General features: G+C 45.9%; 1 long non-coding RNA gene across 1 annotated transcript in view; it reads right to left on the bottom strand.

The window, feature by feature from the left end:
• Positions 1 to 7,701, bottom strand: part of LOC138300781 (uncharacterized) — a 148,497-nt gene extending 140,796 nt beyond the window's left edge. Inside the window, exon 1 of the long non-coding RNA XR_011205004.1 lies at positions 7,516 to 7,701. This is a non-coding gene — a long non-coding RNA (uncharacterized lncRNA). The remainder of the gene's footprint in view (positions 1 to 7,515) is intronic.
• Positions 7,702 to 12,811: the final 5,110 nt, after the last annotated feature.

Genomic DNA, 12,811 nt, shown 5'->3' with positions numbered 1-12,811 from the left:
AGCCTTGTTACCCCCACTTTTGGCCTGTTTGTGAGTGTATGTCAGGGTGTTTGTCACTGTTTTCACTGTCTCACTGGGATCCTGATAGCCAGGCCTCAGTGCTCATAGTGAAAACACCATGTTTTCAGTATGGTTGTTATGTGTCACTGGGATCCTGCTAGTCAGGACCCCAGTGCTCATAGGTTTGTGGCCTATATGTATGTGTCACTAGGACCCTGTCACACAGGGCCCCAGTGCTCATAGGTGTGCATGTATATGTTCCCTGTGTGGTGCCTAACTGTCTCACTGAGGCTCTGCTAACCAGAACCTCAGTGGTTATGCTCTCTCATTACTTTCAAATTGTCACTAACAGGCTAGTGACCATTTTTTCCAATTTACATTGGCTTACTGGAACACACTTATAATTCCCTAGTATATGGTACTGAGGTACCCAGGGTATTGGGGTTCCAGGAGATCCCTATGGGCTGCAGCATTTCTTTTGCCACCCATAGGGAGCTCTGACAATTCTTACACAGGCCTGCCACTGCAGCCTGAGTGAAATAACGTCCACGTTATTTCACAGCCATTTTACACTGCACTTAAGTAACTTATAAGTCACCTATATGTCTAACCTTTACCTGGTAAAGGTTAGGTGCAAAGTTACTTAGTGTGAGGGCACCCTGGCACTAGCCAAGGTGCCCCCACATTGTTCAGAGCAAATTCACTGAACTTTGTGAGTGCGGGGACACCATTACACGCGTGCACTACATATAGGTCACTACCTATATGTAGCTTCACCATGGTAACTCCGAATATGGCCATGTAACATGTCTATGATCATGGAATTGCCCCCTCTATGCCATCCTGGCATTGTTGGTACAATTCCATGATCCCAGTGGTCTGTAGCACAGACCCTGGTACTGCCAAACTGCCCTTCCTGGGGTTTCACTGCAGCTGCTGCTGCTGCCAACCCCTCAGACAGGCAGCTGCCCTCCTGGGGTCCAGCCAGGCCTGGCCCAGGATGGCAGAACAAAGAACTTCCTCTGAGAGAGGGTATGACACCCTCTCCCTTTGGAAAATGGTGTGAAGGCAGGGGAGGAGTAGCCTCCCCCAGCCTCTGGAAATGCTTTGTTGGGCACAGAGGTGCCCAATTCTGCATAAGCCAGTCTACACCGGTTCAGGGACCCCTTAGCCCCTGCTCTGGCGCGAAACTGGACAAAGGAAAGGGGAGTGACCACTCCCCTGACCTGCACCTCCCCTGGGAGGTGTCCAGAGCTCCTCCAGTGTGCTCCAGACCTCTGCCATCTTGGAAACAGAGGTGCTGCTGGCACACTGGACTGCTCTGAGTGGCCAGTGCCACCAGGTGACGTCAGAGACTCCTGCTGATAGGCTCCTTCAGGTGTTAGTAGCCTTTCCTCTCTCCTAGGTAGCCAAACCCTCTTTTCTGGCTATTTAGGGTCTCTGTCTCTGGGGAAACTTTAGATAACGAATGCATGAGCTCAGCCGAGTTCCTCTGCATCTCCCTCTTCACCCTCTGATAAGGAATCGACCGCTGACCGCGCTGGAAGCCTGCAAACCTGCAACATAGTAGCAAAGACGACTACTGCAACTCTGTAACGCTGATCCTGCCGCCTTCTCGACTGTTTTCCTGCTTGTGCATGCTGTGGGGGTAGTCTGCCTCCTCTCTGCACCAGAAGCTCCGAAGAAATCTCCCGTGGGTCGACGGAATCTTCCCCCTGCAACCGCAGGCAACAAAAAGCTGCATTACCGGTCCCTTGGGTCTCCTCTCAGCACGACGAGCGAGGTCCCTCGAATCCAGCGACACCGTCCAAGTGACCCCCACAGTCCAGTGACTCTCCAGCCCAAGTTTGGTGGAGGTAAGTCCTTGCCTCACCTCGCTGGGCTGCATTGCTGGGAACCGCGACTTTGCAAGCTACTCCGGCCCCTGTGCACTTCCGGTGGAAATCCTTCGTGCACAGCCAAGCCTGGGTCCACGGCACTCTAACCTGCATTGCACGACTTTCTAAGTTGGTCTCCGGCGACGTGGGACTCCTTTGTGCAACTTTGGCAAGCACCGTTTCACGCATCCTCGTAGTGCCTGTTTCTGGCACTTCTCCGGGTGCTACCTGCTTCAGTGAGGGCTCTTTGTCTTGCTCGACGTCCCCTCTCTCTGCAGGTCCAATTTGCGACCTCCTGATCCCTCCTGGGCCCCAGCAGCGTCCAAAAACGCCAAACACACGATTTGCGTGTAGCAAGGCTTGTTGGCGTCCATCCGGCGGGAAAACACTTCTGCACGACTCTCCAAGGCGTGGGGGATCCATCCTCTAAAGGGGAAGTCTCTAGCCCTTGTCGTTCTTGCAGTATTCACAGTTCTTCAGCCTAGTAAGAGCTTCTTTGCACCAACCGCTGGCATTTCTTGGGCATCTGCCCATCTCCGAGCTGCTTGTGACTTTTGGACTTGGTCCCCTTGTTCCACAGGTACCCTCAGTCAGGAATCCATCGTTGTTGCATTGCTGATTTGTGTTTTCCTTGCATTTTCCCTCTAACACGACTATTTTGTCCTTAGGGGAACTTTAGTGCACTTTGCACTCACTTTTCAGGGTCTTGGGGAGGGTTATTTTTCTAACTCTCACTATTTTCTAATAGTCCCAGCGACCCTCTACAAGGTCACATAGGTTTGGGGTCCATTCGTGGTTCGCATTCCACTTTTGGAGTATATGGTTTGTGTTGCCCCTATCCCTATGTTTCCCCATTGCATCCTATTGTAACTATACATTGTTTGCACTGTTTTCTAAGACTATACTGCATATTTTTGCTATTGTGTATATATATCTTGTGTATATTTCCTATCCTCTCACTGAGGGTACACTCTAAGATACTTTGGCATATTGTCATAAAAAATAAAGTATCTATATTTTTAGTATAACTGTGTATTGTGTTTTCTTATGATATTGTGCATATGACACTAAGTGGTACTGTAGTAGCTTCACACGTCTCCTAGTTCAGCCTGAGCTGCTTTGCTAAGCTACCATTATCTATCAGCCTAAGCTGCTAGACACCCTATACACTAATAAGGGATAACTGGGCCTGGTGCAAGGTGCAAGTACCCCTTGGAACTCACTACAAGCCAGTCCAGCCTCCTACAGTGCCTAACTGTGTAACTGAGGCTCTGCTAACCAGAACCTCAGTGCTTATGATCTCTCTGCTTTTAAATTTGTCACTGTAGGCCAGTGACTACATTTACGAATTTCAATTGGCATACTGGACCCCCCTTATAAGTCCCTGATATATGGCACCTAAGTACCGAGGGCATTGGGGTTCCAGGAGATCCATATTGGCTGCAGCATTTCTTTTGCCACCCATAGGGAGCTCAGACAAACCCTTACACAGGACTGCCACTGCAGCCTGCGTGAAATAGTGCACACAATATTTCACAGCAATTTTCACTGCACTTAAGTAACTTATAAGTAACCTATATGTCTAACCTTCACTTGCTGAAGGATAGGTGCAAAGCTACTATGTGTGAGGGCACCCTTGCACTAGCAAAGGTGCCCCCACATACTTCAGGGCCATTTCCCCGGACTTTGTGAGTGCGGGGACACCTTTCAACGCATGCACTACATATAGGTCAATACCTATATGTAGCTTCACAATGGTAACTCCAAATGTGGCCATGTAACATGTCTAAGATCATGGAATTGTCCCCCCATTCCAAATCTGGTATTGGGGAGCCAATTCCATTCATCCTGGGGGCTCCACCATGGACCCCCAGTACTGCCAAACCAGCTCTCTGAGGCTTGCACTGCAGCTGCTGCCACCTCACAGACAGGGTTCTGCCCTACTGGGGTCTGGGCAGTCCAGTCCCAGGAAGGCAGAACAAAGCATTTCCTTTGAGAGCAGGGTGTTACACCCTGTCCCTTTGGAAATAGGTGTTACAGGCTGGGCAGGGGTAGCCTCTCCCAGCCTCTGAAAATGTTTTGAAGGGCACAGATGGTGCGCTCCTTGCATAAACCAGTCTACACCGGGGCAGGGATCCCTTCTCCACTGCTCTGGTGGGAAACTGGACAAAGGAAAGGGGAGTCACCACTCCCCTGTCCATCACCACCCCAGGAGTGGTGCCCAGAGATTCCCCAGTGTGTCCCAGACTTCAGTCATCTTGCTTTGCAAGGTGGGGGGGGGGCACTCTGGAGACCTCTGAGTGGCCAGTGCCTGCAGGTGATGTCAGATACCCCTCCTGATAGGTCCTTAGCTGGTAAGGTAGTCAATCCCTCTCTCGGGGCTATTTAGGGTTTCTCCTGTGGGTTCTCTTCAGATTCTGCTTGCAAGTTTCCTTCAGGAATCCTCTGCAACAACTTCAGACTCTTCTAACCTCGGATCAACTGCAGCCTGCTCCAAGAAATGCTGTAACTGCAACAAAGTGTCTACAAGAGACACTTTTCTTCATCAACCTCAGCTCCACCTCAGCACCACCACGGTGCACACGCTCTGGAGACTACCTGTCTTCATCCTGCACCAGAAGAAATCTCCCATAAAGTGACGGAATCACTCCCCTGCTCCAAGCAGGCACCTTCCAAGTACCCTGGGACTCCTCTAACGGTGACGAGCGTGCTCCATAAGGACACAGTGGGTAGACATCATCAACAAAGACTGTCCCGAGGTCCTGCTGACCCAATTTGGAGGAGGTAAGACCTTGCCTTCCCTGAGAACGACAGTACTCCTGTGTATTTTGCCTTCTTCACCTCCTGAGGCCTCTGTGCACTCTTTGCAAAATTCCTTCTTGCACAGCCTGGCCCATGTCCCCAGCACTCCACCCTGTGATGCTCAACTCGCTGAGTTGTTCTCTGGCGGCGTGGGACCTTCTTCTGTTGTGCTGCATCAACCACATTTTGCTCCTCCTTTGTACCTGGATCCTGCGGCTTCTGGGGGTACTGGCTGGTATCCTGAGGGCTCTCTAAAGTGCTGAGAGCCCCCTGTTTCTCCTCACAAAGAGTTGAGGCCCTCAGGTCCCTCCTGGGTCCGTCCAGCGCAACTTTGATTAAAAATGCACTTTTGTCATAGCCAAGGCTTGTTGACACCTTCCAACACGAAATCTCATCTGCAACAATCTTCACACCATGGGACATATTTTGCATTATGTAGAAACCTGCTGGCATCTTCCTAGGGTGCATTTCTGCAGTCTTCAACTAACCAGGGACTCTTCTTCTGCACCCTCTTCTGGGTTGGCAGGGGCTCCTGTCCTTCCTGGAACTTCTTTTGACTTCTAGACTTGGTCCCCTTCCTTTGCAGGTCTTCAGGTCCAATAATCCAGCATACTTGGTTGGCTGCTGCAAAATACCAAAAACGAGGTGTAGTGTGTCCTAAGGAAACTTGCAGTACTTTATTCCTGCTTTTCTGGGCTCTGGGGTGGGGTAATTTACTCACCTTTACTGTATTCTTACTCTCCCAACGATTCTTCACACACTACACTTGTCTAGGGGGGAATTCATTATTCACATTCACTTTTTTTAGTATATGGTTTGTGTTGCCCCTAGACCTATTTTCTCCTATTGCATTCTGTAGGATTTCCTACTGTTTGCAATGTTCTGTGACCATTTACTTGTCTAATTTTGGTGTCTAGTGTATATATGGTGTATAATACTTACCTCCAGAAGGAGTATTGTCTCTCAGATACTTTTGGGACTGTGTCACCCAAATAAATACCTTTATTTTTGGTGACACTGAGTTTTGTCTTTACTTGTGTATATGTACTGTGTAACTATGAGTAGAATTGCATGAGCTTTGCATGTCTCCTAGTTCAGCCTAAGCTGCTTTGCTATAGCTACCTCTATCAGCCTAAGCTGTTACAACACTACTACTTCACTAATAAGGGATAACTGGACCTGGTATAAGGTGTAAGTACCCAAGGAACCCACTACAAACCAGGCCAGCCTCCTTCAAAAGGACAGTAGCCTGCCCTCACACAAAGGACTGCCACCCCCCCTGCTGGGACCCTGGCAGACAGGATGGAACTGAAAGGAGACCTTGTGCACTTCTAAGCTACTCTTTGAAGTCTCCCCCACTTCAAAGGCACATTTGGGTATTTAAGCAGGGTCTCTGCGCTACCAACTCAGACACTTCCTGGAGAAGAAACCCTGAACCAGAACCTGCAACCTGCCAAGAAGAACTTCCTAGCTGCCCAAAGGACTCAACTGGAATGCTTTCTGAGAAGGACTGCTGTCTTGCTGTTTCCCTGCTGCCTTGCTGCTCTCTGGCTGTGCTGAGAAGTGCTCTCCAAGGGCTTTGATAGAGCTTGCCTCCTGTTCCCTGAAGTCTCAGGACCAAAAAGACTTCATTCCTGCAAAAAGAACTTCTTGTGCATTGAAAATCGATGCACAGCCTGCAAGAAATGACGGACAGCCTGCATTGCGGTGAGAAAATCACTGCACGCCGACCCAGAACGACATAGCCCGACTTTGCAAGGAGAAGATCGACGCAGTGACAGCATTGCGACTGGAAATTCGAAGATTAATCTAATAGGGTGTGAGTTGGGGGAAAGAGCCAGCGGTCAGGGATGAAAGTTTTATATTATATATAAATGGTGCAAACACAGGGGAACACCCCAAATCCCCTAACTGGTTTACAAAGTAAACACATGCAGACATAGAAACAAATGTGATGCACTCATAGAGAATGACCTTTACAACAATGATATGTAACCATCTTATTATATCGCAAAAACAGTCCAATTGTGATGTTCAGTTCTTTTAGAATTTATTTATGAAAAACTTCAGGTTGTCCTGGGCGATAGACCATGCTCCGTGGTATGTAGAAAGACAAATAGATGTGTATTTCAGCACTCCATAAATATTAGTTGATGAATGTGAAATGTCGAACAACCATAACAGCCAACACGTGTTTCGTCTTAGGGCATTTACCCAAACGACTTTTTCAGGGCTGAGATTTCATCAAATGGAGTCTCTAAAACAAATACGTGGACTCATGAGCAATATAGAGTTTTACCCTCTCACCTGAAATGTGCTCATAACTACGATGTCTGGAAAGAAAATTATGACTAATTTACCAAGTGTTAAGGAAAAGAAAAAAGAAGATAAAAGTAAGAAACGTAGTTAGCAGAAACCAAAATAATCTATAAATCATCAACGATGTGTGTTCTCATAACGTGTGTGTTCATTATTAAGTCCTAAAAACATCAACCGAGAAAGATATCGTGCATAATAGTACATAAAACCACCGATAGCCTAACCCAAAATCTGAAATGTCAAGAAACACCACTGACAATCCCTCACCTCATTAAAACCACATCACACCAAAAGTGTAACTGATTGTGACATAGTAATAATAAAATCGAACCTTCTATCAAGTAATAAACTATGTGAAAATTGCGATCTTTCCGATGAGAAAAAGCGATGCCCAAAATTACCCAAAGAAGAAACATAGGAGAAATAAAAAAATGCAAAAAAAAACAAATAACCTCGTCAAAAAACAAGCTATGTGATGCAAACATCCCGTGATCAGCAGTTTCAGAGTTGGACTTACCCAGTAAAACTTGATATCTTGTTAACAGAACAGCCGCGAGTACACTTTTGAAAATATCTGATCAAGTAGCCAGAACGAACCTCACGTACATGTACCGTAAAACACGGAAGTGTTTGAAAGGAAAACAGTAGCAATCGAAAACGGACTCCAGCGTATCGGTAGGAGAAATAAACATACTTTGTTGAACCTATACCATAGAGAATTAGAGAATACCAAATCTAACATTAGCAAAGATAACATATTGCAGAATACGTGACGGGTTTAGAACCAATAATAAACAACATTCCACTAATCCGAAATACATACATATTCTTCGAATCTAATGCCGATGACGATCTCTGGTACAATCAGGAAAAAGTAATGGAAGTCAAAAATAAAATGAAAAATAAAAAAACATAATGTATTAAGCATCTGACCTACCTTAGCATCGAAGGATACGAGGGTAAATAGAAAGCCTATTTTCAAGCTAACATTGACGACATATAAACCAATGTGTAACAAATTGTGATGTCTACACCAACTGTAGCCACATCTCGCTATTCCGAAAATCTTTCGAACCTGGTATCTAAAGTATTACTCATAAAGAAGGGGATATATTCAGATTATCAAATAAACCAATAAATAAAAACATATAGGAAGTAAGAGAAAAGTTGTAAAAGGACAAAGCCAACATAGAAAGGCATTCTATAACTAGAAACTGTCTTGATAATTAAACCTTATTTGTTTCAAATTCCATTTGATGAAAAATCATCCCGCATTAGTTCAGAAAGAAAAAACATACAGTACCTTCCAAAAATAATAATAATTCTTACCCACAAAATGAATATTTAAATAAGAAAAAAACAAAATATGATACCAAAATCAATACAAAATAATTGTGACACATATGTGAACACCATTCTCATAGAAGTTATATTGACTTCACATAATTAACAAATGAACATTGTGTAGGTATAAACCACAGTACTGTCTAAACAGGTAGTCATACCTCCATTGTATGTCAAACAAAATCTGAAGCATCCAAACAATCTTTTATTCTCCCCAAAATTATTTTAATTCTCTCTCTGTATTGGGACCTAACTCTACCACTCTCAATCTCATTATCCACATTGCTTCTTTTTCGCTTAATGTTAATTCCCTGTTCCCCCTCTGGGGTCTTTTAAAAAATGTTCAAACCCAAAAAATTCAAATTTCTTGTGATTATCTTGCGAATCACAAGCCAACATGTGGGCCACTAAAGGATATCTAATATCACAATTTTTCAACGTCCTAACATGCTTGCTTATTCTGACTTTGAGTGGGCGAATTGCATTCCCAATATAGATACGAGTACATTTGCAAAGAATTATGTAAATAACAAAAGAAGTGTTGCAATTGATGGCTGTCTTAATTTTATACACACAGTTCTTTGTATCAGAAAATTCATTAATACCATGGGATGCCCAATGGCACACCCCACAACCCCCACATCTGGAAAAACCTACCCTGCGTGTCGATAGCCAAGTTTTGGGAGGAGTTGTTGTTGTAAAACTAGGGCTCAGTATACTTCTTAGAGACCTCTACGAAATGTGAATACTGCCTTGTCTGATATGAAATTCCTCAAGGCCTCATCTTGATATAACATATCCCAATGCTTGTTAATGATTCTTTTGAGAACTAGGGAAGAGTTAATGTAATCAGTGACAACTCTAATCTTATCCATCACTGTCTTGGGTTCGCTCCGTTTCTTACATTTCAATGTTTTGTTCCTCGGTGTGAGCTTAATTCTGTGTTGGGCTTTATCGATTGAGTGGTCCGAATAACACAGTGCTTTGAATCTCAAACTCATGTTGTTGATACAATCAATGAAATCCTCTTCTCTACTGAAATTTCGTCTCGCTCTTATTAATTCTCCATATGGTATAGACCCAATCTGGTGCTGTGGATGTGCGCTCGCAGCATGTAAGATAGAATTACATGCCGTGGCCTTGTGAAACAGTCTACACTTTATTCTATTTTTATCTACAATAAGTTCTACATCTAGAAAATCAATGGTCCTAGAACTGTGCTGATAGGTGAATTTGATGTTCATGTGATTAGAGTTTAAAAATTCGCAAAATTCCAGAAGTGTCTCTGAGCTGCCAGTCCAGATCATGAAACAATCATCAATGTAGCACCCCCAATAAAGAATAAAAGATTGCCACTCCATTGACCCAGGACTCCATACCAATTTATCTTCAAACCACCCCATAAAAAGATTAGCATATGAGGGTGAAAATCTGGAGCCCATAGCTACTCCTCTTTTTTGTCGATACCACTCTCTGTGAATTGCAACTGGAAATTCGATGCACAGCCCACTGGATCAACGCAAAGGCGAGCCGAAATGATGCAGCCCGACTTCCTGAGAGGAATTGACGCAGTGCCTGCTGTGTGGTAGAAATTTCCACACATCACCCACCGGATAGACGTAGCCCCTGTGACTTCGTCCTGTACGCCTCGGATTTCGACGCATCGTCCCCAGGGCGTCCGAAAACCCAGCAAACCGAAGAGGATCCCAGTCTACGTGTCGGAAATTGATGCAAAGCCTGCCCTACATGAAAACTCAATGATGCATCGTCTGTCTGCACCAGAAAAATTGACGCACACCTCCCGTTTTCCATGCATCTCCTCCTCTGCGGTCCCTTGCGAAGGCAGGACATGCACCTGTGTAGTTTACATGTCCTGGTAGTGTAAAACTCCTAAATTCCTTTTACACTGCTGTGAGGCCTGCTCTTTTCATAGCCTAACATTAGGGCTACCTTCGTATACTGTTTGAGTGGTAGCTTCTGATCTGAAAGGAGTAACAAGGTCATATTTAGTATGGCCAGAATGGTAATACAAAATCCTGCTGACTGGTGAAGTTGGATTTAATATTACTATTTTAGAAATGCCACTTTTAGAAAGTGAGCATTTCTCTGCACTTAAAACCTTCTGTGCCTTACAATCTACGTCTGGCTAGGTTTAGTTGACAGCTCCCTTGGGCATTTACTCAGACAAACACCAAACAAAGGATGCTCAGTCACACTTGCACACATCTGTGTATTGAATGATTCTTCCTGGGCTGGGAGGGTGGAGGGCCTGACACTTACATGTCAAAGGACAGCAGCCTGCCCTCACACAAAGGACTGCCACGTACCCTATTGGGGCCCTGGCAGACAGGATGGAACTGAAAGGGGACCTTGGGCCATATGTACGAACACTTTTTCCCATAGACACAAAATGGGTAAAAATGTTTGCTACATCTGGCCCCTTGTGCACTTCTAAGCCACTCTTTGAAGCCTCCCCCACTTCAAAGGCACATTTGGGTATTCAAGCACGGTTTCTGACCCTACCAACTCAGACATTTCTTGGAGAAGAAACCAGGAGCACCTGGACTGCTTTCTGAGGACTGCTGCCTTGATGTTGCCCTGCTGCCTTGCTGCTCTCTGGCTGTGTTGAGAAGTGCTGTCCAAGGGCTTGGATAGAGCTTGCCTCCTGTTCCCTAAAGTCTCAGGTCCAAAAAGACTTAATTCTAGCAAAAGAACTCCTTGTGCAGTGAAAAATCGACGCACAGCCTGCAAGAAACGATGCACAGCCTGCATCGCGGTGAGAAAATCACTGCACGCCGAACCAGAATGATGCAGCCCGATATCGCAAGGAAAAGATCGATGCATCGCTAGTGTTGGGACCGAAAATTCTACGCACGGCCCACTGGATCGACGCAAAGCTAAGCCGGAACGACACAGCACAACTTCCTTAGAGGATAAGACGCAGCACCTGTAGTGCGGTGCAAATTTCCACGCATCGCCCACCAGATCGATGCACCCCGTGACTTCGTCCTGCACATGCAGGATTTCGATGCATCGCCCTCATGGCATCCGAAAATCCCGCAACCCGAACAGGATCCCAGTCTACGTGCCAGAAATCGACACAAAGCTTACCCTTAGTGAAAACTCAACGATGCATCGTCTGTGTGCGCCGGAAAAATCAACTTACACCTCCTCGTTTTCCATGCATCTCCTCCTCTGCGGTCCCTTGCAGAGAATTTGAATGCAAACCAGATACTTTGTGTTTGCAATAGACACTTGGGCCCATATTTATACTTTTTGACGCTAAACTGCGATAACGCAGTTTAGCGTCAAAAAATTTAGCGCCGTCTAACGCCATTCCGAAGCGCCATGCGGGCGCCATATTTATGGAATGGCGTTAGCCGGCACAAGCAGACCGGCGCTGCCTGGTGTGCGTGGAAAAAAACCACGTAGACCAGGCAGCGCCGGTGTAGGGGGAAAATGGCGCTAGGGCGTCTTAAAATGGCGCAAGTCGGGTTGACGCTAAAAAATCGTCTTAACCCGATTTGCGCCATTTTTTCGACGCCCAGACGCCATTTAAATGACTCCTGTCTTAATAAAGACAGGAGTCATGCCCCCTTGCCCAATGGCCATGCCCAGGGGACTTATGTCCCCTGGGCATGGTCATTGGGCATAGTGGCATGTAGGGGGGCACAAATAAGGCCCCCCTATGCCACCAAAAAAAAATTGAAAAATATCAAAAATTATACTTACGTGAACTTACCTGAATGTCCCTGGGGTGGGTCCCTCCATCCTTGGGTGTCCTCCTGGGGTGGGCAGGGGTGGCAGGGGGGGTCCCTGGGGGCAGGGGAGGGCACCTGTGGGCTCATTTTGAGCCCACAGGCCCCTTAACGCCTACCCTGACCCAGGCGTTAAAAACTGGCGCAAATGCGGGGTTTTTTGACCCGCCACCTCCCGGGCGTGATTTTTGCCCGGGAGTATAAATACGACGCATTTGCGTCACCGTCATTTTTTTAGACGGGAACGCCTTCCTTGCATCTCATTAACGCAAGGAAGGCGTTCACGCTAAAAAATGACGCTCTTTGCCCATACTTTGGCGCTAGACGCGTCTAACGCCAAAGTATAAATACTTTGGCCCGTATTTATACTCCGTTTGCGCCGAATTAGCGTCGTTTTTTTTACGCAAATTCGGCGCAAAACTAACGCCATATTTATACTTTGGCGTTAGACGCGTCTAGTTTCACATTGCAGTCTCTTTTGTTCTCTTTCCATAGTAACCATGGGCCAGATGTAGCAAGGTTTTTTGCATTTGCAAACAGTGCAAATGCCCGTTTCCGAATGCAAAAAGCCAGTTCAGAATGTATGAAAGACATTCTGAACGGAATTTTAAGGACTCGCAAAAATATCGATTCCTTAAAATTGCGACCCTGTTGAGAGAGTCGCAAATTGCGACTCTATAAATAAGAAATCGCAAATAAGGATTCCTCATT

The sequence above is a fragment of the Pleurodeles waltl genome, chromosome 1_2, assembly GCF_031143425.1.
Source record: "Pleurodeles waltl isolate 20211129_DDA chromosome 1_2, aPleWal1.hap1.20221129, whole genome shotgun sequence".
NCBI lineage: Eukaryota > Metazoa > Chordata > Amphibia > Caudata > Salamandridae > Pleurodeles > Pleurodeles waltl.
Note: the sequence above shows the minus strand (reverse complement) of the source record. Positions and strands in the feature narration are given on the sequence as shown.